At 39.5% G+C, this 27,126-nt stretch overlaps 1 protein-coding gene across 1 annotated transcript in view; it reads left to right on the forward strand.

The window, feature by feature from the left end:
* FAM124A (family with sequence similarity 124 member A) overlaps positions 1-27,126 on the forward strand; it is a 78,253-nt gene that overhangs the window by 29,692 nt on the left and 21,435 nt on the right. The gene's annotated exons all lie outside the window — the stretch shown is intronic.

Consider the following 27,126-nt stretch of genomic DNA (forward strand, 5'->3'; position numbering starts at 1 on the left):
CCAACTATGAAAATAGTTAAGACATATTGCACTCAGTAGAGATGGTACCTTGTTGCCACCCGCGGGAGGACGGTTGTGGGGAGCGAGGAGGGCAGCGTAGGGTTAAGAAAAGACAGTAGCCATGAATAGAGTGAAGCGGGGCCAAAGGTCTCCCATCTCAAGGACTGGGCCCCAAATCGGGCCTACGCATAGTTTTTATTAGTTAGGTGGGGAAGTAAAGGAGATAAAGCTTGTCAATCTCAAGATCTGTGAATCCCATACATCATAATAGGAAACTGATTCAAGCCAATCACCCTTGCCTGCAGGCAGCAGAACCTTAAGTCATATAATATGTATATTATCCCAAGGGGCAAAACCTTTATGCATATGAATAGATGGAGAGCACAGCATTGAATCTCTTCCCTTGCAGGTTGTGGGAAGGAATGCAGCCACAGAGGCAGAGCCTCTCCTTAGCAGGGGGAAGGTGGGGGGCTGTGCCCACCTCTATGAACCCCGTGGGTTCTACTGTTGGTCCCCATGTGACTGCCTGGCTTGAGTTGTCCCCATGGGGAATCTTACTCGTCATTGGCTGACCAGCCATCTTTCTGGGGCCAAACATGGAGACATAAATAAGGTGCAAGCACAAAGGTGAAGCAAAGTCCCTGAAGGATCCATCTCACAGACTCTCCTTGCTTTAGGGGCAGGTACAAGGAGACAGATGGGTAGGCTGCTGCGTGGCAACAGTACCTGTTTTCTTCTTCCCTCTGGTGCCATCCCATCTACCCTTCCACTTCTGGGCAGTGATCACTTGAAAATGACTTTCTCATAAACATTTTAAGGAGTAAGTGATGCCTTTGGAGCTTCTGGTTTCATTAAGCTTGGGAAGGGGTGAGTGAATTCATTTTAAGGAAATGGATCCAGTAGACTGTCCTGCTCCTTCCTTGGTTAATGCTTTTGCTCAATTACTGGACCCTTTGCTCCTCCCATCCTTTCGGTGGTGGTCCAACACTCTTTGAAGACCATCAATTAAATTCTGAATTCAAAATTCAGCATATAGATTTAAGAATGGCCTACACCTGGTCCTACCTGATAAACGCTTTCAAATCCAGGCTTTCTTGAATTAACACATAAATCAGTTTGATGAATATAGGACTTTGTTTTTCTGAAAAGCCTCTGTGTGTGAGTTCTGGCTTTTGGCTACTTGAAAGGAGAAAATTGATAGCAAATTAGGGGCCATTGTCTTGAATGGTGCTGATTGTAGTTACTTGAATCACAGGTAAAGTTTCAGTGTTTGTTGGGTTTGGCATTAACCATCAGAACGGTGATCCACATATCACAAAATGAATTGAGATGTTGGCATATGTCAGATAACGGGTTAAAACTACAGCCAGGCCACATTGTTCATGTCAGAAAGGTCGCCTTGAGATAGTTACTATTTATAGGAACTAGATAATTTTCAGATTTCCCTTTGAATTATGCAGATAAGTAAATAATATTACTTCATTATACTTTATAACTGAAAGCTACCATTCGCTCTATAATCTCTTTTAAAATGTGAAAAAAAATTTTCTTCTGTGTTGGAAGATTGCCGATTCTTTATGCAAAATATAACGCAGGTGAATAAGTAAAAGTTAATGGAAGGCTTTGTTTCTAAAAGACCAAAATGAATGTGATTGTTTCTGAAGGGACTTCTTCCTTTTTGCAATAATTAGAATACTTTTTTCCTTCGATCCCTACAATAATATAAATGAAAGAACAAAGTATGAAAGCTTGGCCTGCACTCTGCTCAAAGGAACCATTGAAAGACCATCGCAAAGATGATCCACACATTTAAACGGTTATAAAATCTGTACAGGTGCAGGCTTTTGAAGTTATGGCATGAAAGTGTGAAAAGGGTAAGAAAGAATATTTGTATCTTAGGCCTCAGGAATGCAGACCTCTGTTCAAAATAGTAATATATCAAGGAGTTAAATTAATGTCGGCAAAAATGACTAATAACCTCCTCATAAATTTTGATTACAGCCATTTGAACAGATTACTGTTACTCCATCACTGAAGGAAGCAAACTTCTGCTCTAGCATGAGATACACACCTGCCCATCTCTTTAAGTTACTTTTAAAGGTAAAAATGTATATTTCAGTCTTCAGCAAAATTAAGATATCTAGGCCAGGAGGGAAAGGATGATATTGAGAGAGCTCATTTTTATCCACATTTTCCTTAGCAGTTTGTTTCCCAAGTTCCATCTTCAACTATAATTTTTGATATAAATGATTTTGCTCAATTGCGTGGAGTTATACATTGAATAAAAATCGTTGTTTAGTAGTTTTTCATTACTTTCTTAACATATAGATTGCATTTTATTTGCTGGTCCTGCCCCATTAACTTAACATTCCATATTTCAGACACCTCCTCCTCCCATTTAATTCCTCTGCAGAAGAAAAGCTGAGAGGTTTTTTTTCTGGAAGTTACTCAGCTTCTTACAAGAATTTGGAAATGTTTTTTACTAAGATCTGATAAGACGGAAAAAAAGCCTTCCTCCTCCTGAAACTCATCTCTTCTTCTTTCTTGGCATTGCCGAGTTCTGGGGAATAGGCAGGGGGTGGGTGGGTGGGGAGTTGCTAGCATCAGGAGTTGCCTGAGATCCCTCTGAAAAAATGTGTCTTAGAAATTTGTATTAATGCCCGATGATACTAAACTACAGCTTTCTGGAATTTAGGTCCGTGTTTGTGAGTCTTTTCACATCTCCTAGAACTAAACTAACATTGAACATTATAGTTCTCTTTTTATGTTTTCCTTTACTTTTTATTGAAGGATAATATAAATTATATACATACGAAAAGTGTACACATCATAAATATACAGCTCAATGAATTCTCACAAATTGAACATTTGTGTGAATGGAACCCAGATGAAGAAACAGAATAGAGACAGAAACAAAGAGAAGGCCTCTCCTCCCCTACTCCTGGGACTCCCTTCCCTTAAGTGAACATATTAATTACTCTATATTGCTTGATGGGGGGGAGAAGTACCTGTTGTTTCTGAAAAATGGTTTCTTGGTATCGTCACAGGAAAGAATGCAAAGACGCACAAAATAAGTAAAGCAAGCAAAGCCAAGCAAGCAGTAGAATTATTAAAAGAAGTATATTCCCAAAATAGTGGGAGTGGGCAGGCCAGGAGAAGAGCAACTGCACCGAAAAACAAAGAGGCTTAGGAATTTATTACCCTCAAAATGAGGTCATGAAATATTTAAAATTTAAGTGTGGTGTTATAGGTATTCCCAGACTGGTCCTTGCTGACCACTCCTTCCCGTTGGAAGGAGGGGATTCCCTTGTCCTTATTTGGCCCTTGTCGGAACTGTCATGGCAACACGGGGTGGAGATTTTTCCCAGCCTGCAATGCTAATACTGGTAGTATTATAGTTCATTACAATTAGCTCAAGTTTACCTTGAGGGGCAAGATGGTATCCAGGATCTGTTCTCGGTCACTAAAATCTAGTTCTGGCCCGTCTGGTAACTGCACCTTTTCTTAAGGATGATCTGATCTCCTCCCTCATTTGTCTCCTCTTACTTTTTCCTTCCCTTCCTCCCCCATCTCTCCCTGCCATCCTAGTCTTAATGCCTACAGTAACTTACCTAGTCAAAAAAGTTGGAAATATGAGTATGTTACCTTTTTTTTTTTGTATGTAGGTCTCACATTTTTAAAACAAGATTTAAGATGGCTGAAAAAGACATATACTACACAAAAAATCATTAGATACTGAAAGTATTTAAAGTAGAATAAAAATATTGATAGGAAAGTAAAATAAACAAAGTGTGACATCCAAAATGCATGTCATTTTCTGTATGCCGTCTAAAACTGTGCTGTACAATGGGTAGCCACTAGCCACATGTGGCCATTTAAGTTTAAAATTGTAGTTAATTAAAATGAAATTAAATTAAAAATCCACTAGGCACATTTCAAGTGCTCAGTGACCACATGTGTCTCATGCCTACCACATTGGACAGCACAGATACAGAAAATTTCCATTATCACAAAAAGTCTGCTAGACAGTGTTGTTCTAGAAATAGGCCCCAAATTTGACTTTGAGTTTTCTAGCAGCAAAAGCAAAATGAAAATCATCAGTGATGTAATGTAGAGTCTGTGAGGTAAGACTAAATCGTGCTTTAGATGCACCAGTATTCATAGGTCTGAGTCCTGATAGCAGTGTCCCCCCATCTTCTCACTTTCATAGTGGTGTCCACAGGCCACTGTCAACAGTACCTTGACAACCACAACAAGGCTTCACAAAGCTTTTTCTTATCTAATGCCTGTGGGCCAGGGTGCCCAGCAGAAAGGCCACTGTACAGAAGGAGGCTGGGTAAAACAAGGTGGACCCCCTGCAGCTCTTGGGGGCTTCACTTAATCCCAGAGGCAGGGAAGTCCCCAAACTTGTTTCTCACAGCTAAACTTCCAATACATAGTGAGTGACAGTGAGCTTGGCTTTTTTATTCCCGACCGAGTGCCAGCTGTCCTTTACCAGCTACACCCAATGAACCAGTAAACAATAGTTATTATTACACAAAGGCAAATTGATTGCTGCTGGCCAGGGCTGGGGAAAATGGTCATGAAAGCCTTCTTAGATGAACCATGCTTGAGCTGAGCTGAGAGTGGGTGTGGGTTCAAGGTGTCCAGGGGAGCCCCAGGGCAATAAAAATCACAAAGGCCTGGGCAGAGCTGTCTGGCCAGGGCAGTGGTCAGGTTCCTGAACTGCCGTTCTGAGGGCAGGTAGATGTCTGGTGAGAAACCAACATAGGAAAAGGGAAACCACTTTTCAGATGCTCTAGCCAAAAACGCAAGGGTTAGTTTGATGCCACCTCTTTCAGGAGACCATGTTTACCCCACTTGCAGAATACATGCAGAATCCAACTACTTCTGGCCACTGTCACCACCTGCTCCAAGACACTGGTGTTTACTCAGGAGCCTTTTGACCCATCACCTTATTTCTGCCCTCACCTCTCTACAATCAATTCTCCACTGGACAGTCAGAGGTCCTTTGAAACATAAGTCAGACCATGTGACTCCTTTACGTAGAGTCCCCAGGTGCTGCCTGTGCCATCACACGCAAAGTAAAAGCCGATTTCCTCATAGTGGCTGATGTTACCTCCCCCTTCTACTCTTCTCACCTCTGCTCCCCTCAGTCTGCCCCAGCCACCCTGGCACCTTGTTGATCCTTCAGAACACCCTGTGCTCATTCAGTGTCCTCTGCCTGAAGCACCCCCTGCCCCCAGCTGGCCACTTCATTCCCTTACCCATCTCAGGTCTCTGCTTAATGTTTCCTCATTTGTGAGGCCTTCCCTGGTCACTCTGAAAAGCTCTCCCTCCCCTGTTCTCTCACATGCAGACACACCCGCAGCCATCCTCCCTACCTGCTTTATTTTTCTCCAGAGCACTGTCATCTTTCAACATATTATATATTGACTGAATCACAGGTTTGTCTATCTCCTCCACCAGAATAGAAGCACCTTGAGGGCAGGGACTTTATCTGTTTTGCCCATGGCTATGTGTCTAGTACCTCTAAGTGTCTGGTGCATATTAGAGGCCCAGTATTGAATGAATAAAAGAAGGAAAGACAGAGAGAATGGGAGAGAGATGGGAGACTTTGGGCTATATCAGGCATACACAGCTGAGTCAGAATGAGTCCTGGAAAGCCTCCACATGGTGGTTGAGAGAGGCAGGTGGGGACTGTAGAGTGACAGAGGCCTAGAGTAGGAGACCGGGACAGGAGGTGCCTGCAGGGAGGACTCCTTGGCCGTGGTGTCTGTTGGCTGACTCTGAGTGGGATGCCAGCCATTGAACACATGGCAGAAGGCACAGAAAGGAAGTAGAGGGGCCTCCCATAGCCTCCCTGCCCTGCACGCCAGGCAGGAGGCCCTGTGGGCCAGCTTCCCGTGCACACAGAGAACAATGGCCATGCTGGCTGAAGCCGCTCTCCACCCCTGCCCTACCATCCAGCCTTGGGAGAGGCCTGCTTCTCCCAGGAGAGACTAGAAGGGTAAGGGAGGGCGCAGCCAGCATCTCTGGGAATGCTGAAAGACACACACGATTGTGGTTCACTCCTCAGCCTTATTGCCTCTGCTTCTAGCTGCCAGAAACAGGGACAGATGAGCTCCAGTTGGTCAGCTTGTTGCCCAAGTATGAGCTGATGCAGGGAAGAATTTATCTAAGAAATAATAATGATATGATAATGAATATTAATTGCTTGCTTAGTTAGTACCACACTTTAGGCTAAGTGCACCCTAGCACAGTACTTAACCCTCTCAGCATTTCTACCAGCTGGGGACCATTCATATCCCCACCTTGCAGATGCTCACCCTCTGATTTAGGTCAGGTAAGCGCCACTCCCAGTGTTACCAATGGCAAATGGTACGTAGGCACATTTGACTCATGAACCCACACTAGCTGTGCTGCTCTCTGTTCTTTGCCAAGGAACCTAGTAGCGACCTCGGCATTCCCTCTACCAGTGCTTCTCAAACTTCAGCAGGCATGAAACACAGATTCCTGGGGCCCTGCCCCCAGAGACTGATCTAGGAGGGCTGGGGCCAGGCCTGAGATCCTGCATTTGTAACCAGCTCCCAGGTACACTGCATGTTCACCAGGCACAGGGTCTTTGAAGACAGGACTACCCAGTCACTGCTTCCTGTTTTATGCGTATTACCAATGTGTGGGGCAAGTTCACTTTTTAAAGTATATTATAATTGTACTTAGTAAGAGGCTCAGGACAGAACATCAAAAGTATAAGTTACAATATTGTGGTGATTATTTCACAGTATATGGAATCATGGTGTACACCTGAAACCAATATAATGTTTAATATCAATTATCTCTCAAAAGAAAAAAGAGTACAAGTCAAAGCAGGTGTCTGGAGGGAGAGCACAGCTTCCTGAAACTGTCTTTATCTTGTTCCCAGCCCCAGGCCTGATGTCCGATGCACAGCAGCTACTCAGTGGACATTAGCTTGTCCCTCCTCCCCCTGGGTCTCTGGTATCTCAAGGCACAGGTGCAGTGACCCAAGGGTTAGGGCATCCACAGATGGAAGCAGGAAGACACTGTATGAACAGGAGGCCATAAGGTATGGCAACTTGTTGCACCTACCCCGGGTTTGTAGCTCCCAGTGCAGACTCTGAAGAAAATGGCTGTTTTTCATTCTCTGCATCACACGCGCTGGGGTATTTTACCCGTGCAGATTACCCAGGGTGCTTGAAAGTCACCCCCAGAAAATCATTTCCCAGAGTATCATCTGGGACTGATATTTCTACAGAATGTGTAAGTGACATCATAGCCCTTTCAGGCCTGGAAGGGTCATTTACTTTTAGTAAAACATAAAGTGAACTGTTATTATCCGTAAGCCAGGTTGACAAGACCTGGAATCAGGTCTTTGAGGCAGAGGGAGGAAAGGGAGGAATTTGAAACAGTGTTTTCTGCTCTCCCTCTGAGAGCAAGCAGCTTTCCCCCTTGGCCTGCCTGTCTCACTTAGCTTGTTTAGTTTAGTCTGTCCAGGGCTCTACTTTCAAAGAGATTGGGTTTGATGACAGATGTGAGGGAAAGGGCTGTAGCTCCCAGCAGGCAGGGCCTGTCCCCTGCACACCGGCTGCATTGTGCTTGGGAATAAATGCGATGGAAATAGGCAGTGCAGCCTTTTCGGACGCTGTTAAAAGAGTCTGCAAAAACTGAGTAGCTCCTCTCAGCCAGACATGGTACTGCAGGGGGACAGCAATAAACAAGAGTCCCTGTGCTCCAAGTTCACAGCTGGTCCAGACCATTCCGTGCAAGCCACGGTACAGGAAAGTGGGGTGCAGTGGGTATGCTCCAGAGGGCCGCCTCCCTCCAGGGCCGGGGAAACAGGGAAACTATAGCAGAAACTTCTGGAAGCCAGCAGTTTGAGTGCAGATCCCACAGACCCAGACCAAAGCAGAAAGAGAAACCCAATGTTCATTGTTTGATTGGAAAAAAAAACAACATCCAGATCTGAAAACACAAACATTTCTGGGTGCTAAAGCTCGTGTTCCTTGTGTAAGAATCGTTTAAGATGACAATGAATGGTCTTCCACTATGACTGTTTGGAAGCTGTGCTAATGTTTTTCGAGCGGCCTTGGATCAAGTCGGGGGGACTGATGACGTTAAGAGCTGCAACCATGAAGGTCTTTGGATCAGAGATGCTGTGCTCTTTGCTCTGGATCAGTTTTAATATCTATGATTGCTCTTTGAGAGAGTTTAGAAGAGGAAATAAATTACAAATGGCATAAATAAAACCTCACAGGGACAGAATGGGAACAACCACTTGGGTGGACCCGGGCGGTGCTCTGTCTTCCTGTCATTTGTCCGTGTTCTTGTTCCCATAAGGTCCCTCAAACCCGAGCCAACTCCTCCTGCATCTTCAGGGACTCAGTGTTCACCTCCCCACTTCTCCTGCATGTCAGCCCCCGCCCCCCGTGTCAGTGGGTTCGGTGGCCACTGGCTCTGAGATATCTCTTCATTGAAACTGACAGAGCTTTAGGAGTACATCATGTTATCTTCATAGCAATGGCTTCCACTTAATTAAGCATATGTCTGCATCTCTCAGGGTCCAGACATTATATATATATACAATCTTTAATCCTCAAAGGCTAAGAATCATTTTTACCATTTTGCATGCATCACAAGTTTGGCCTCTGAGCCATGGTTTGGATTTGTATCCCACCCCTTGCTAGCTCTGTGACCCTGGGCAAGTTACTTTCTCTGTGTGTGCCTCACTTTCTTTATTTGTCAAGAAGGGATAATACGAGAATCTTGTAGGACTGCTGTATAAGCCAGGGCTCACTCAGGGAGACTTAGGAAGAATCTGGCATAAGGGCCACACACAATCGTGGGAGCTGGCAGAGACAGCTGTGCCCCTGATGTTGGACCTGAGATCTCCCCAGACCAGCTAGGCCAACAGTCAGGACAGAAAGCTGATGGCAGGTTGAGGAGCTTGAACCCACAGGAATAAAGTGGAACCCAGGTTTGTCCGTCACCACCTCAATTTCATGTGATGTGGTGACCGGAAGAGAAGCTGGGACCCTTTCTTCTGGACCTAAAATGCACCTGCCCAACGCCAGGAGAAACTGAAAACAGAGCTCCAGTGGGAGCTGGAGTTCCTGCAGGCCCAGGGCCAGCCTCGTGCCCACAGGTGGGCCAGCAGATGAGCGACAGCATGTGTAAGCCACCAGTGCCTGGCGCCCTGCTCCAACCTTCCGAGCATGAAAAATGGCGGTTCCTTCATTTCCACCTCACATTCCAAGCACATTCCACTTGTGACCAACCTTCAACGGAATCATATGGGGAAGGGAATTCAGGGAAACATAGTTCCAACGTGGCTAAAATGACCTAATGTAAAGCCACGATGGTTAGGGAATGAAGTCAGTAAAATATAGGGAAAGGATTTTTTTCTAGTTCTATTGAGATATAATTGACATGCAGTAATTATGTATGTCAATTATGACATAAGTTTAAGGTCAGAGCATAACGACGACTTACATATATTGTGAAATGATTACCACAATAAGTTCAGTTAACATCCACCATCTCATATAGTAATCAGCATAAATGGCTTTTTTCCCTTGTGATGAGAACTCTTAAAGAAATTGAGACATTTCCTTCTTTTTTATGGCTGAATAACATTGCACTGCGTGTGTGTGCGTGTGTGCATGTGCACGTGTGTGTGTGCACGTGTGTGTGTATCACAACTTCTCTATCCATTCATCTGTTGATGGACACTTAGGTTATTTCCATGTCTTGGCTATTATAAACAATGCTGCAATGAACATGGGGGTGCACATATCCCTTCAACATAGTGTTTTAATTTCCTTCGGATAAATACTCAGAACTGGAGTTGCTATATCATAAGGTAGTTCTGTTTTTACTTTTTTGAGGAACCTCTCTTCTGTTTTCCGGGGTGGCTGTACCACCGTGAGTTTAAGGGTGTTCCCTCCTCTTCAGTATTTTGGAAGCATTTGAGAAGAATTGGCTTTAATTCTTCTTTAAATGTTTTGTAAATTTCCCAGTGAAGCCATCTGGTCCTGGGCTTTTATTTGTTGGAAGATTTTTGATTAATGATTCAATTTCCTTACTAGTAATTGGTCTGTTCAGATTTTCCATTTCTTCCTGATTCACTCTTGGTAGGTTGATGTTTCTAAGAATTCCTCCATTTATTCTAGGTTGCCCAGTTTATTGCCATATAGATAGGTATTCATCATAGCTTCTTATGATCCTTTGTATTTTTATGGTATCAGTTGTAACGTCTCTTTTTTCATTTATGATTTTGTTGATTTGGGTCCTCTTTTTCCTTGGTTACTCTAGCTAAAGATTTGCCCATTTTGTTTATCTTCTTAAAGAACCAACTTTTAGTTTTATTAATCTTTTCTATTGTTTTCCTGTTCTCTATTTCATTGATTTCTGCTCTCATCTTTATTATTGCCTTCCTTCTGCTAACTTTGGGCTTACCATGTTCCCTTTTTTCTAATTTGTTGAAGCATAAAGTAAGGTTGGTTTTTAGAGATTATTTTTGTTTCTTAATGTAGGCATTTATTTACTGTTTATTTCTCTTTTTAGCTATGTCAGTTTTTGCTTCATATACCTAGGTGCTCTGATGCCAGGTACATAAATGCTTTAAATTGTTATATCTTCTTGAAAGATTGACCCCTTTATCATCATATAATGACCTTTTATGTATCTTCTTACCATTTTTAGTTTAAAGTATAATTTTTCTGATAAGTATGGCTACCCCTGATTTTTTATGGTTACCATTTGCTAAAATATCTTTACTCTCAGTCTATGTGCGTCTTTAAGGTAAAAGGGAATCTCTTGTAGTCAGCATATCATTGGATCTCTTTTTTCTTTATCCGCTCAGGCATTCTACATCTTTTGATTGAAGAATTTAATCAATTTACACTTAAAGTAGTTATTAATAGGTATGGACTTACTATTGCCATTTTGTAACACCCTATTTTAAACTGATAACAATTTAACACTAATAGCATTCTTAAACTTTACACTTTTATTTCTCCTCCCCCTCACATTTTAGGTTTTTGATGTTGCAGTTTACATTTTTTTATATTGTGTAATCAATAACAGATTACTATAGCTGTGGTTATTTTTACTACATTTGGTTGTTGTTGTTGTTTTGCCTTTTAAACTAACGTAAGTGAATTACACACCACCATTCCCATATTACAGAATCTAACATTGACTATATAGTAACTATCACCAGTGATTTTTATGCTGCCTTCTTAAGTTTATATGATGTTAATTAGCATATTTTTACTTCTACTCAAAGAATCCCTTTATCATTTTTTGTGTGGCAGGTCTAGTGGTGATGAACTCCCTCAGCTTTTGTTTGTTTTGGAAAGTTTTTGTCTCTCCCTCATTTTTGAAGGACAGCTTTGCCCTGTTTAGAATTCTTGGTTAACAGTTCTCATTCCCATCCCATTCTCTCCTGGCCTGAAAAGTTTCTGTTGAGAAATCTGCTAATAATCTTACGAGAGTTGCCTTGTATGTAACTTCCCTCTTCTCTCCTGCTACTTTCAAAATTCTTTCATTGTATTTGACTTTTGGCGATGTAATCATGCAGTGTCTCAGTGTAGCTGCATTTGAATTGAACCTATTTGGGGTCGTTTGGGCCTCGTGGATCTGGATGTCCATTTCTCTCCCCAGGTTTGGGAAGTTATCAGTCATTATTGCTTTAAATATACTTTCTGTCCCTTTCTCTTCTCTTTATGGGATTCCCATAATACAGGTATTGTTTCTTTTTATTGTGTCCCACAAGTCTCATAGGCTTTCTTCACTCTTTTCCATTTTTTTCTGTTTTTTTCTTTCTCACACTTTTTTTGTTTTTTGCTTCTCTGACTGGATAACTTCAAAGCCTGTTTTCTGGGTCACTAGTTTCTTCGTCTGCGTGGTTAAGACAATTCTTGAACCTCTCTATTAAGTTCTTCAGTTCAGTCATGGTATTTTTCAGCTCTAGGATTTCTAGTTTTGGGTGGAGTTTTTTTTATACAGTTTCTATTTCTTTGTTGAACTTCTCATTTTATTCATGCATTGTTTTCCTAAATTTAGTTGTTGTCTGTGTGTTCTTGTAGTTCACTAAACTTCATTAAGTGAATTATTCTGAATTATTTGTGTGACAGTTCATGCATCTCCATTTCTTTAGGGTCAGTTATTAAATGTTTATTAGTTTCCTTTGGTGGTGTCATGTTCACCTGATTTATCATGATACATGATTTCTTACACTGTTATCTGCACATTTGAGTAAGTGGTTTTCTTTTCCAGACTTTGCAGATTTGCTTGGGCAGAGACCGTTTTTCACCATTCAGATCAGCTTGGTGTTCTGGATGTGTCAGCTGATAATGTCCTTGGGCAGATGGGGCTTGCTATCAGGGTCTATTTTTGGGTGAGGCCACTTCTTGGCTCTGAGGTCAGGTAGAGGTATGGTGACAATGGCTGAGAATAGTTGGATATGACTGTTGGCTTGGTTCCCTGCCAAAGTGAGGCTATAGGATTGGTTTCACGGTTGCCTAGGTTCTCTGGTCAGGCTTACTAGACAGTGGTGACTGGGTACTCTACTCAGCAGTAGGCAGGGATTTAGCTTCTCTGCTCTGGAGAGAACAGAACAGGTCCCAAGGCCTCCATGGCTCATTGTTTGGGGACCCAAATCAGGTTAGACTGTGCACTGGATTTCTTGGCCAGATGGGACCACCAGTTTTGCTCTGCAGATAGGGAAACACCATGCTGTGCTCTCTGTTCAAGTGCCACTGCGAGAAGGGCTATCGGATGGGACATGCAGCTTCCTATGTGTTCTGGTTAGGTCTTCAGGTCAGACAGGCTGAAGGCTGTGTTCAGCAGCGGTGGGGCTATGAATTATTTCCCCTGCCCATGAAGGGCTCCATATTGGCCCCAAGACTGGGGATCAAATTCGGCAGAAATATTCACCAAGTTCCCTGGCCTGACAGGCTACCATCCTAGCTACAGAAGAGCAGGGTTGCTGGGTGGGTTCTCCACTCAAGTTCCACTACAATTGGTCTTGTAAGATGGGCTCCCAGAAGCTCTGGTTATGTTTTCAGGTTGGGTTGGGCTGGAGGTTGTATTCAGCTTTGGGTGTGACTGTAAATTGCCTTCCCTGCATGGTTGGGGCTGCAGAACAGGCCCCAGGGCTGGCAAGGCTTTTTTCCACAATCAAATCAAGCAAACATGCATGCTAAGCTCCCTGAACAGATGGCATCACTATCTTGGCTCTGCAGGCACAGAGCCATTGGTCAGGTTCTCCATTCAAGCGCTGCTATAATCAAGCCTTCAGGGTGGGCTACCAAGATTCCCAGGAGCTCTGGTTTGATTTCCTGTTTAGCAGTGTTGGAAACTATATTCAACAGTTGGCAGGGCTGTGGATTAGCTTCCCTGCCTTGGGGGTGGGGGGAGGATTGAACACATAGGCTGACAAGTCTCTTACTTGGGGAGCTAATCAGGCAGACCTGTGCATCAAACTCTCTGGCCAGACAGGATGACCAGCTTGTCTCTGCAGATGGGCAGAGTGACAGTCGATCTGATAACCAAGACAGCTACCAAGTGACTAATGGATGGGTAGCATATACAGTATGGGTACACTGGACAAAAGGATGATTCATGTCCAGGCAGGATGGAGTGGGGTGGCACAGAATTATTTATGCTACTCAGAACAGCACATAATTTAAAACTTATGAATTGTTTATTCAGTTGTTTATTTATGAAATTTTCTGTTTAATATTTTTAGACTGTAGTTGAACACAGGTAACAAACCATGAAAATCAAAATTGTGGGGGACTACTGTAATGGTTAGTTGTTCTCCTTGTGAGGGGAGTGAAATCAGGGAAGACCTATGTTACCATCTTGGTGACTTCACTCCAAGAGAAAAGATTAGAATGGTAAATACTGGCACACATTAAGTTTATTAAGTGTTTGCAGCTGCTGCTGTTATTGTCATCATTGTCATCACCACTGCCATTATCATCAGGGCTAGTAAGCCACTCGCCCCAGGCCACAGAGCTAATAAGTGAAACAGCAAGAATTCAAATGCACAGAGCTGGCTCTGCTATTAACTAAATTTGGTAGCTGCCTGTGGCATCCCACTTTCAGGGGCCTTTCTCCAGACCACAACAAAGCACCTTTCTGCCTGAGACCAGAATTCAAGATGTTTAATTGGTACATGTGAACATGTGCCCATTTCAGCCAAATATGTAGGGTTTACTTAAATTATTCTTATGTGATGCAGGCTGAAACACTTATGAATAAATGTTAGCAAAGCCACAAATTGCTTTCAAGTGGTTCAGCAAACCACTTTGTATAGATTCTATTACATATATATTATTATACATATATGTATACATACAAATATTATACACACACACACACAAACACGAGGTCTGACAATTAAGTTCACGAACTTGTGACAGTGATGTTGCTAATCTATTTTGATATCACAGGGATTATTCATTATGAATTTGTACCAACTGGACAAACAGTTAACCAAGTTTACTACTTGGAAGTGCTGAAAAGGCTGTGTGAAAAAGTTAGACGACCTGACCTTTTCTCCATCAATGTATGGCTCTTACATACAACGCACCAGCTCACATGGCACTGTCTGTGAAGGAGTTTTGAGCCAGTAAACAAATAACTGTATTGGAACATCCTCCCTACTCACCTGATCTGGCCCCCAATGACTGCTTTCTTTATGCGAAGATAAAAGAAATACTGAAGATGCTATCATAAAAATGGCAACGTGAGGTTAGCCTCTTGAAATCTCCCCTTTAATTTACAACAAATTGAACAACTATAACTCCACAAAGTACTCCCTGTGCAGCAAACAGGCAAGAAGAGAAGGCACACTACTGAAATCATCTAAAGGTGGGCAAATTGCGCAAGCGGGGGAGGAGGGGAAGGAGAAGTGCAGAGACGGGACTGCGCAGGCGGGGTACGTAGACCTAGCTCAGTGCTCCAAGCTCGCTGCATCGAGAACTACCGCAGCTGCAGGAGAGGGAAGAACTCGGACTGCTAGGGCTCTGCTTATGGCCCTCAGGGCTGAGGGGACAGCACATAACATGGCTAAACCCAATGCTCACGGCAGAGACCTCAGAGCAAAGACTGAGGGAAGAAGGCTGAAAACGGTGGTTTAAGCCCTCACTGACGAGCAGAGAATTGAAGCCTTAGGCACTGAGCCTAGCTTCCCCCGATCCACCCTTCCAGAACTCACCCTGCCCCCACCTGCCCCATACTAGAAGCGGAAACATAGCAGTGTCAGATCAAAAGAACAAAATATTTGTAGTTCTGAGAACTGTGGTCCACAGACACAAACTTGCAGCCCAACTAGTTCCAGCAAAGGGGAGGGAGCCAAGGAAACAGGACTGACTGTGGTGGTGGTCACTGCCATTGCTCTGGGCCACCTCTCACAACCCACCCTGCCCCTGTCCCCACCTATCTGGGCGGATCCCTGCAGGAGTAAACAGAGCTGCTGAAACACAGGGGCTCTGAATTTGGTGCAGGAAGAGCTTTGCAACTTCAGAAGCTCTACACATCCCCCTACGAAGGTGCCCTATGCCCCAGGCAAATTGTTCACAGAGGAGAAGCCTGCCTTACAGGGAATCCCCCCATTATGTGAGAAGCAGGGATAGTGCAGAGAAAATATAACACTATAGTATGAGAGATAATAAAAGGCTTCAATCGAAGAGAAAATAAAACATTCTACCAACACCTACTGAAAAACGAAAGAAAGACCTCTTTCTATCAGCCTGTTGCAGAACCCACTCCTGTAGATGTCTAGGAAGAGAAACAATAAATCATTAATTGCCATGAATAACCAAAGCAACAAGAAAGCCCAGAAAGAAAGTGAACAGTCTCCAGAAAATGAACTTAAAGATATGAAAATATGTGACTTAAATGACAGAGAATTCAAGATTGCAGTTCTGAAAAAATTCAATGAGATGCAAGAAAAAATAGACAGGCAGTTCAATGAACTCAGAAACATAATCAAAGAACAAAATGAACCTTTTACCAAAGAGATTGAAATTTTAAAAAAGAACCAAAGAGAATTTCTGGAGATTAAGAACTCTAAAAGAAATGAAGAATGAAATAGCCAGTTTAGCTTATAGAGTTGACCAGATGGAGGAAAGAATCAGTGACATCAAAGATAGAAACCTGGAAATGACACAGATGGAAGAAGAAAGAGACTTGAGACTTAAAAGAAATGAAAGAACTCTGCAAGAACTTTCTGACTCCATGAGAAAGAGCAATATATAAATAATGGGCGTACCAGAAGAAGAAAAAGAGAAGGGAACAGAAAGCATATTCAAACAAATAGTTGAAAAGAACTTCCCAAAGTTGTGGAAAGAACTATATCCTCGAATCCAAGAAGCAAATAGAACACCTAATTACCTCAATCCCAACAGGCCTTCTTCAAGGCACATTGTATTAAAGGTGTCTAAAATCAATGACAAAGAAAGAATCCTCAAGGCAGCCAGGGAAAAGAAGACGGTAACCTACAAAGGAAAGCACATTAGATTATCATCAGAATTTTCAGCAGAAACTCTACAAGCCAGGAGGGAGTGGAACCAAATAGTCAAACTATTGAAAGAGAGAAATTATGAGCCAAGAATAATATATCCAGCAAAGATATCCTTTAGATATGAAGGGGGAATAAAGACCTTTCCAGACATTCAGAAGCAAAGGTAATTTTCTAACACACGACCTGCACTACAAGAAATACTGAAGGAGGCTATTCGACCAGCATAAATAGGGATAACTTGTAACAACCAAAACATAAAATGAGGGAGAGTAAAGTCTTGAACTGGAATATGAGAATGGAGAAAGTAAGCATGCTGAAAAAAATGGAATACTCTAAATAGGAAACTTTTTTTTTGCATAAACTTAATGTAACCACTCAAAAAAAATCCAGAACTGAAATATATAACATAATAAAAGAAGAAACAGAGGGGAAAATCATACAAGACGACTACAAAGAAATAATAGACAACAACAAAAAGGCAAAGAAACAATGGAAACACAGTCTTACCAGAAAACTAAAGATAGAATGATAGGAAATCCTCACATATCAATAATCACCCTAAATGTAAATGGACTGAACTACCAATAAAAAGGCACAGAGTAGAAGATTGGATCAAAAAACTAACCCCAATCTCCATGAGACACATAGGCTACCTCCAAGAGACACATCTCAGCTACAAGGACAAACAGACACAATGTGAAAGGGTGGAAATTGACATTCCAAGCACATGGTATCCAGTGAAAATCAGGTGTACCCATACTGATACCAGATGAAACAAACTTCAGGATAAAAAAGGTAACAAGAGACAAAGATGGACATTTCATAATGATAAAGGGGACTATACAACAAGAAGACATAACAGTCATTAATATCTATGTCCCCAATCAGGGAACACTGAAATATACCAAGCAACTACTAACAGAACTAAAGGGAGAAATTGACCAAAGCACAATTATAGTAGGGGACCTAAAATACATCATTGACAGCTATGGATAGGTCATCAAAAGAGAAAATAAATAAACATCAGCCCTAAATGACACATTAGATGAAATGGAGATAATTGACATATATAGAGCACTTCATCGAAGAACATCAGACTATACATTCTTTCCTAGTACACATGGAACATTCTCAAGGATAGACCATATAATAGAACATAAAACTAGCCTCAGCAAATTTAAGAAGATTGAAATCATACCAAGCATATTCTCTGATCATAGGCTTTGAAATTGGATATCAACTGCAAAAAGAAAGCAGGAAAAATCACAAATATGTGGAGGTTAAACAACATACTTTTAAGGAATGACCAGATCAAAGAAGAAATAAGAGGAGAGATCAAAAGATACATAGAAACAAATCAGAATGAAAAACATCCTACCAAAATTTTTGGGATGCAGCGATAGCAGTTTTAAGAGGGAAATTTATATCATTACAGGCCTATCTCAAGAAACAAGAAAAATCCCTGGTAAATAACCTCATGTTCCACCTTAAAGAACTAGAAAAAGAAGAACAAATGAAACCCAATGTCAGCAGAAGAAAGGAAATAATAAAAATCAGAGCAAAACTAAATGAAATAGAGAACAAAAAGACAACAGAAAAAAATTAATGTGACAAACAGCTGGTTCTTTGAAAAGATTAACAAAATGGACAAACACTTTGCTAGACTCACTAAGATAAAAAGAGAAAAGACACAAATAAACAAAAACAAATAAAAAAATGGAAGTTATCACAGTTGCCACAGAAATACAAAGCATCATCCAAGAATACTATGAAGGACTATATGCCACCAAATTCAATAACCTAGAAGAAGTGGACAAGTTCTTAGAAACATATAGCCTTCCTAGGCTGAATCTTGAAGAATTAGAAAATCTAAATAGACCCATCACCAGTAAGGAAATTCAGTCATCTGAAATCTTTGTAAAAGCAAAAGTCTGGGACGAGATGGCTTCACTAGTGGAACCTACCAAACCTTCAAAGAGGATCTAATACCTGCCCTACTAAAACTCTTCCAAAAAAAAAAAAATTGAAGAAGAGACAATACTCCCTAACTATTTTATGAGGCCAACATTACCCTGATACCAAAACCTGGTAAGGATAACACAAAAAAACAAAATTACAGATCAATATCTCTGATGAATACAAATGCGAAAATCCTAAACAAAATTCTAACAAAGCAAATGCAACAATGCATTAAAAAGATTATTTATCACGACCAAGTGGGGTTCATCCCAGGGGCACAAGGATGGTTCAACATACACAAGTCAATGTGATACACCACATAAACAAAATAAAGGACAAAAATCATACGATTATATCAATTGATGAAGAAAAAGCATTTGACAAGATGCAACATCCATTTAAAACACTTAATGAAATAGTATAGAAGGAAAATACCTCAACATAATAAAGACCATATATGACAAACCCTCAGCAAATCTCATAAATAATGGTGTAAAACTGAAGCCCTTTGCTCTATGTTCAGGAACATGACAGGGCTGTCCCGTTTCACCTCTGCTTTTCAACACAGTGTTGGAAGTCCTCGCCAAAGCAATCAGGCAAGAGAAATAAATAAAAGGTATCCAAACTGGGAATGAAGAAGTTAAATTGTTACTCTTTGCAGATGACATGATGCTATATATAGAAAACCCTAAAGACTCCACCAAAAAGCTATTAGAAACAATCAATGAATACAGTAAAGTTGCCAGCTACAAAATCAACATACAAAAGTCCATTGCATTCCTATATACTAACAATGAAATGTCAGAAAAAGAAATAAAAAGAAAAAAATTTATTTTGCAATTGCAACAAAAAGAATACCTAGGAATAAACTTAACCAGGGATGTGAAAGACCTATGTGCTGAAAACTATAAGACATTTTTAAAAGAAATTGAAGAATCACAAAGAAATGGAAAGACATTCCATGTCCATGGATTGCAAGAATCAACATAGTTAAAATGGCCATATTACCCAAAGCAATATACAGATTCAATGCAATCCCCATCAAAATCCCAATGACATTTTTTAAAGAAATAGAACAAAAATCATCAGATTTGTATGGAACCACAAAAGACCCCAAATAGCCAAAGCAATCCTAAGAAAAAAGAACAATGCTGGAGGTATCACACTCCCTGACTTTATCTTGTACTACAGGGCAACAATAATCAAAACAGCATGGTATTGGGAGAAAAACAGTCACACAGACCAATGGAACAGAATTCAGAACCCAGAAATAAAGCCACATAAATATGAACAGATAATTTTTGACAAAGAAGCAAAAAACATACAATGGAGAAAGGACAGTCTCTTCAATAAGTGGTGCTTGGAGAATTGGAAAACCACGTGCAAAAGAATGAAACTAGACTGCTGTCTGTCACCATGTACCAAAATTAATTAAAAATGGATCAAAGACCTAAACGTAAGACCTGAAACAATAAACTGCATAGAAGAAAACATAGGTACTAAAGTTATGAACCTTGGGTTCAAAGAGCATTTTATAAATTTGACTCTAAAGGCAAGGGAAGTAAAAGCTAAAATAAATGAATGGGCCTATATCAAACTTAAAAGCTTCTGCACAGCAAAAGAAACCATTGACAAAATAAAGAGGCAGCCAACTGAATGGGAGAAGATTTTTGCAAACAACATTTCTGATAAGGGGCTAATATCCAAGATACACAAGGAACTTATACAACTCAACAACAAAAAAACAACCCATTTGAAAAATGGGCAGAGGACCTGAAGAGACATTTCTCCAAGGAGAACGTACAAATGGCAAATAGACATATGAAAAAATGCTCAATATCACTAATCATCAGAGAGATTCAAATAAAAACCACAATGAGGTATCACCTCACACCAATTAGAATGGCTATCATCTACATGACAAATAGTGACAAGTGTTGGAGAGGCTGTGGAGAAAAAGGAACCCTCATACACTATTGGTGGGAATGCAGACTGGTGCAGCCTCTATGGAAGGCAGTGTGGAGGTTCCTCAAAAAATTACTAAGAGAATTACCATACGAGCCAGCAATCCCTCTCCTGGGTATCTACCCAAAAAATCTGAAAACATTTATCCATAAAGACATGTGTGCTCCAATGTTCATTGCAGCTTTGTTTACGGTGGCCAAGACATGGAAACAACCAAAATGTCCTTCAATAGATGAATGGATAAAGAAGTTGTGGTATATATATATACAATGGAATACTATTCTGCTGTAAGATGAAATTGTACCATTTATGACAACATGGACAGATCTTGAGATTATAATGTTAAGCCAAATAAGTCAGACAGAAAAACTAGAGAACCATATGATTTCACTGATATGTGGTATATAAAACTGAAAACAACAAAAGAACAAGAACAAACAAATGAAGGAACAAAAACTCATAGATATAGACAATAGTTTAGGGGTTACCAGAGGGAAAAGGGGGAGGGGGACTCTAGAAGAGGGTAAATGGGGTCTAATATGTGGTGATCGAAAGAAAACTGACTCTGGGTGGTGAACACACAATGTGAGATATAGATAATGTATTACAGAATTTTACATCTGAAATCTATGTCACTTTACTAACAACTGTCACCCCAATAAACTTTAATTAAAAAAAAGAAAAGAAAGAAATACTGAAAGGAAGACATTTTTATGACATTCAGGACATCAAGGGTAATACGACAACAGCTCTGATGGCCATTCCAGAAAAAGAGTTCCAAAATTGCTTTGAAGGGTGGATTAGCTGGCGTTGGTGCATAGCTTCCCAAGGGGAGTACTTCGAAAGTGACCGTAGTGATATTCAACAATGAGATAGGTAGCACTTTTCCTAGTATGAGTTTGTGAACTTAATTGTTGGACTTCGTATGTATACATATAAATAAATGAAATGATTAAAATGTTATAAACATAAAATGTATCTGTACATATGTAGATAACAGAAGTTAAGACAAAATAACAGTTGTATCTAGGGTGTTCCTTGTACTATTCTTTCAACTTTTTTTATGTTTAAAAAATTTCATAATAAAACATTGGAGAAAAGTGCACTTGTTCTGAGCCATTTTCAGGGGATAGTTTTGGGCACCTTTCATCTGTAGAGCCCACTGAATGATATTGTCAGATTTTTATTTAGAAATACATAAAACCTTCATATACTAGGTAAAATATAAAACTGCTTTTCTACTCCTAACTTGGGTACCTAAAGCTCTATTTTCGTGTGCATTGTGACTGTGACTCCTCCTGTCTGACCCCAAAGCCAGTTTGAGTTAATGAGGCTCAGTAATGCTCTCAGGAAGCATGTGTTTGCTTATGGCAGAACTGGGCAACTGAACTTTAGAAGGTGATAAGGCCCACATGAGCCACGTAGATTAAAGATTTACAATACTGTAAATTAAAGGCCATTGTAACAATGTCTATAAGTAGGAAGGGAAGTAGTAGGGGCAGAAACTTGAGTATTATCTCACTAAAAGACAAGGCCACCTAACTGGGAACACTGGCCTGCGCCGTGTTGCCACATTCCTTGGCTTCTGCTCACACAGGGCCCTCTGGCTTCCATCACGCACCGCTGCCCTCATACTGGCACTTGGGAGTAGGGAAAATCCTGCAATAGCATCTGCTGCCATAATTAGTCCTTCTGGTAGTTGTTGACATCAACACAGACCTGTCGTCTTTACGTAATGGGGAATTTATACCATGCCTAAATTTAACCGGTTGTTCCTTCAGGCACCTTGAGCTCCTAATACAGCAGTAAACAACACAAATGGAAATTCCTGCCCTCGTGAAATGTATATTCCAGCAGGAGGAGTCAGATAATAAAGAATAGATATAAAAAAATATATACAGTATGTTAGAAGTTCCTATGGGGGGTGAGGGGAATGGGTTCAAACTACTTTTTAAAACTTGTCATATAAGGCTGAATCTGTTTATCAGAACCCTATTTATTAAACCTTCAAAACCTAAAGATTTTTAGTTAGTTTAGTTAAGTAATACTTGTCCTTACAAGTGCTAAGATGCACTGTAATACAGACCCAAAACTTCTAGAAACATGTAGATTAACCTCCTTCGGAAGGAGGAGATTTAAAAGTTTATCACTTCCTGCTATTTTAGTTAACTTACCCTGTTAGTTTTTAAATGCACTCTTCTGCTTTGGCTTACTATATATTATACAAAATATGTAGAGGAGTTTTTTTTCTGAAGTACCTGCATCAAAATCACCTAGAGTGTTTGACAAAAATGCAGATATCTCCACCTACTGATTTATATCCTTTCGCCTGAGGTCAGTGAATCTGCAACAAGATGTTTTATTCTATTCTATACTTCCAGAGCTTTGATGTTGGTTTGTTTCCTTGGATTTTTTTCATGGAGGTGTAATTGACAAAAAGTTATATTAGTTTTTTAATATAATAATGATGATTCCAACATAATGAATCAATATTTGTATATATTGCAAAATGATCACACAATAAGTCGTTAACATCCATCACCACAGTTACAATTTTTTTTTGTGATGACAACTTTTAAGATCTACTCTCTGTACTTTCAAATATGTAATAAAGTAGTATTTAACTATAGTCACCGTGCTGTGCATTATATCCCTATGACTATTTATTTTATATCTTAAAGTTTGTACCTTCTAACCACCTTTACCAATTACAACTACCCCCAAACCCCCGCCTCTGGCAATCATAAGTCTGTTCTCTGTATCTATGAGTTCAGGATTTTGTTTTTTTATTTTTAGATTGCACATACAGTAGTCCCCCCTTACTTACGGTATCACTTCCTGCTTTTTTAGTTACTTGTGGTCAACTGCCATTCAAAAATATTAAATGGCAAATTCCAGAAAGAAACAATTCATAAGTTTTAAATTGTGCATGTTCTCAGTAGTTTGATGAAATCTCGCACCATCCCACTTCGTCTAGACCGGAATGTGAATCATCCCTTTCTCAAGTGTCTACACGCAGTACACACTTCCCACCCATTAGTCACTTAGGAGCCATCTCGATTGTTAGATTGACTGTTGTGTTATTTCAGAGTTTTTGTTCAAGTAACCCTTATTTTACTTAATAATGGCAAAGTGTAAGAATCTCGATGCTGGTAATTCGCATCTACTAAATAGAAACCGTAATGTGTTTTCTTTAAGTAAAAAGGTGAAAATTCTCAATGAGGAAAGAAAAAAATCAGATGCTGTGTTGGTAAGATCTGTGGTAAGGATGAGTCTTCTACTCATGAAGTTGTGAAGAAGGAAAAAGAAATTTGTGCTAGTTTTGCTGTTGCACCTCAACTTCAAGTTATGGCCACAGTGCTTGATAACTGCTTAGTTATGATGGAAAAGGCGTTAAATTTGAGGGTGGAAGACATGAACAGAAAACGTGTTCTGAATGATGACAGCAGGTTTTGCCGGGAAGCACTGAGGGTATACGAAAACTTTGTCAAGGGAGCCCCTGAAACGTGTGACACCAAGCTACTTACTGCAGGTAGGGATGGTTACACAGATTCAGGAATAGGTTTGGCATTTTATCATCTCACATCATCACAAGAAGGGTGAGTACAGTACAATAAGATATTTTGAGAAAAAGACCACGTTCACATAACTTTTATTACAGTGTATTGTTTTATACAGTATATTGTTATATATAATCATTCTATTAGTTATTGTTGTTAATCTCTTACTGTGCTTACTTTCCAAATTAAATGTAATCATAGGTTATGTACATATAGAAAAATATGGTTCAGTACTGTCTTACAGTTTTAGGGATCCACTGGGAGTCTTAGAACGTTATCCAGCAGATAAGGAGGGCTACTGTATAAGTGAGATCATACAGTATTTGTCTTTCTTTGTATGACTTATTTCACTTAGCATAATGCCCTCAAGGTTCATCCATTACAAGATTTTGGCTGAATAATATATTCTACTGTGTGTGTGTGTGTGTGTGTGTGTGTGTGTATGATTTTGCTTTATCCATTCATCCATTGATGGACACAGGTTGCTTTCATACCTTGGCTATTGTAAACAATGCTGCAGTGAACATGGGGATATAGATATCTGTTCAAGGTTAAATATTCGTTTCCTTTGGATGAATACCTAGAAGAAATTTCTGGATCATGTGATGATTCTATTTTGTCTTCCATTATGGCTGCACCAATTTACATTCCTACCAACAATGCATAAGGGTTCCCTTTTTTCCATATCCTTGTCAACACTTGTTATTTCTTGTCTTTTTGACAATAGCCATTATAAGAAGTTTGAGATTATATCACAATTGTGATTTTTATTTTCATTTCCCTTATGATTAGTGATGCTGAGTACCTTTTTGTGTATCTTTTGGCCATCTGTATGTCTTCTTTGGAAGAATGTCTATTCAGATCCTCTGCCCATTTATAAATTTGTTTGGTTTTTTGCTACTGGTTGTATGAATTCTTTATATATTTTGCATATTATATAAATATACCATATTATATACCTTATCAGATATATGATTTGCAAGTACTTTCTCCCATTCAGTATGTTGCCTTTTTCTTTCTGTTGGTGGTTTCCTTTGCTGTGCAGGAACTCTTTGGTTTGATGTAGTCCCACTTGTTTATTTTTGCCTTTATTGTCTTTTTATTTTATTATTATTATTATTTTATTTATTTAATTTTTTGGTGTCAAATCCAAAAAATCATCACCAATACTAATCTCAAGGAACTTATCACCTTTGTTTTCTTATAGGAGTTTTATGGTTTCAGGTCTTACATTCAAATCTTTAATCCATTTTGAGTTAATTTTTGTATATGGTGTAAAATAGGGGTCCAGTTTTGTTCTTTTGCATGTGGCTGTCAAGTTTTTCCAAAACCGTATTAAAGAGACTGTTCTTTCTCCAATGTATAATCTTAACTTTATCATTGTAAATTAATTGGCCATGTAAGCATGGGTTTATTTCTGGGCTCACTATTCTGTTCTATTGATCTGTGTTTGTTTTTATGGCTATACCTTACCATTACTGTAAGGTTACTTACAGTAGCTTTGTAATTACTGTAGCTTTTTGATTACTGTAGCTTTGTAATGTAGTTTGAAACCAGGAAATGTGATGCCTCCCAGCTTTGTTTTTTCTCAAGATTGCTTTGGCTATTTGGGGGTCTTTTTTGGTTCCATACAAATTTTAGGATTGTTTGTTCTATTTCTATGGTAAATGCCATTGGAATTTTGGTAGGGATTACATTGAATCTGTAGATTGCTTTGCGTAGTATGAATATTTTAACAATATTAATTCTTCCTATCCATTAGCATGGAATACCGTTCCATTTATTTGTGTCTTCTTCTATTTCTTTCAGTGTACAGGTATTTCACCTCCTCAGTTAAATTTATTCCTAGGTATTTTATTCTTTTTTGATGCAATTGTAGATGGGATTATTTTCTCAATTTCTCTTTCTGATAGTTTGTTATTAGTGTATAGAAATGCAGCAGATTTTTGTACATTGATTTTGTATACTGTAACTTTACTGAATTTATTAGTTCTGTTTTTTGGTGGAGTCTTTAGGGTTTTCTATGTATAAAAAGCCATCTGGCTTTTTTCTATGTATAAAAGCCAGTTTTACTTCTTAATTTTTGATTTGGATCCCTTTTATTTCTTTTTCATACCTAATTGCTCTGGCTAGGTCTTCCATACTGTGTTGAACAAAAGTGGTGAGAGTGGGCATTCTTGGCTTGTTCCTGATAATAGAGCAAAAACTTTCAGTTTTTCTCCATCAAGTATGATATTAACTGTTGGCTTGTCATGTTTGGCCTTTATGTTCTTTAGGTATGTTATCCCTATACTTACCTTGTTGATAGTTTTTGTCCTAAATGGATGATAAATTTTGTCAAATACTTTTTTGTATCTATTGAAATAATCATATGATTTTTCTTCTTCATGATGTTAATGTGGTATATCACATTAATTGGTGTTGAACCAAACTTGTATTCCTGGAATAAATCTCACTTGAACATGGTATATGATCTTTTTAATGTATTGTTGAATTCAGTTTGCTAATATTTTGTTGAGGATTTTTGCATCTATGTACATCAGGAATATTCACCAGTAATTTTATTTTTCTTTTGGTGTCCTTGTCTGGTTTTGGTCTCAAGGTAATGCTGGTCTGGTAAAATGAGTTTGGAAGTGTTCCCTCCTCTTCTATTTTTTGGAAGAGTTTGAAAAAGCTTGGCATTAATTCTTCCTTAAATATTTGGTAGAAGTCACCAATGAAGCCATCTGGTCTAGACTTTTGGGAGGTTTTTGATTACTGATTCAGTCTTATTCATAATTGGTCTGTTCAGATTTTCTATTCTTGATTCAGTCTTGATAATTTGTATGTTTCTAAGAATTTATCCATTTCTTCTTGGTTGTTCAACTTTTTGGCATCTAATTATTCATTATACTCTCTTACTATCCTTTATATTTCTGGGATATCAATTGTAACATCTCTTTCATTTCTGATTTTATTTATTTGAGTCCTCTCTTTGTTTCTTGATAGGTCTCACTAAAAGTTGTCAATTTTATATTTAAAAAAAAAAACTTTTTCCTTGATCTTTTCTATTTCTTTTTTTTCATCTCTATCATTTATTTCTGA

Source organism: Rhinolophus hipposideros (genome assembly GCF_964194185.1).
Source record: "Rhinolophus hipposideros genome assembly, chromosome: 4".
Lineage (NCBI taxonomy): Eukaryota > Metazoa > Chordata > Mammalia > Chiroptera > Rhinolophidae > Rhinolophus > Rhinolophus hipposideros.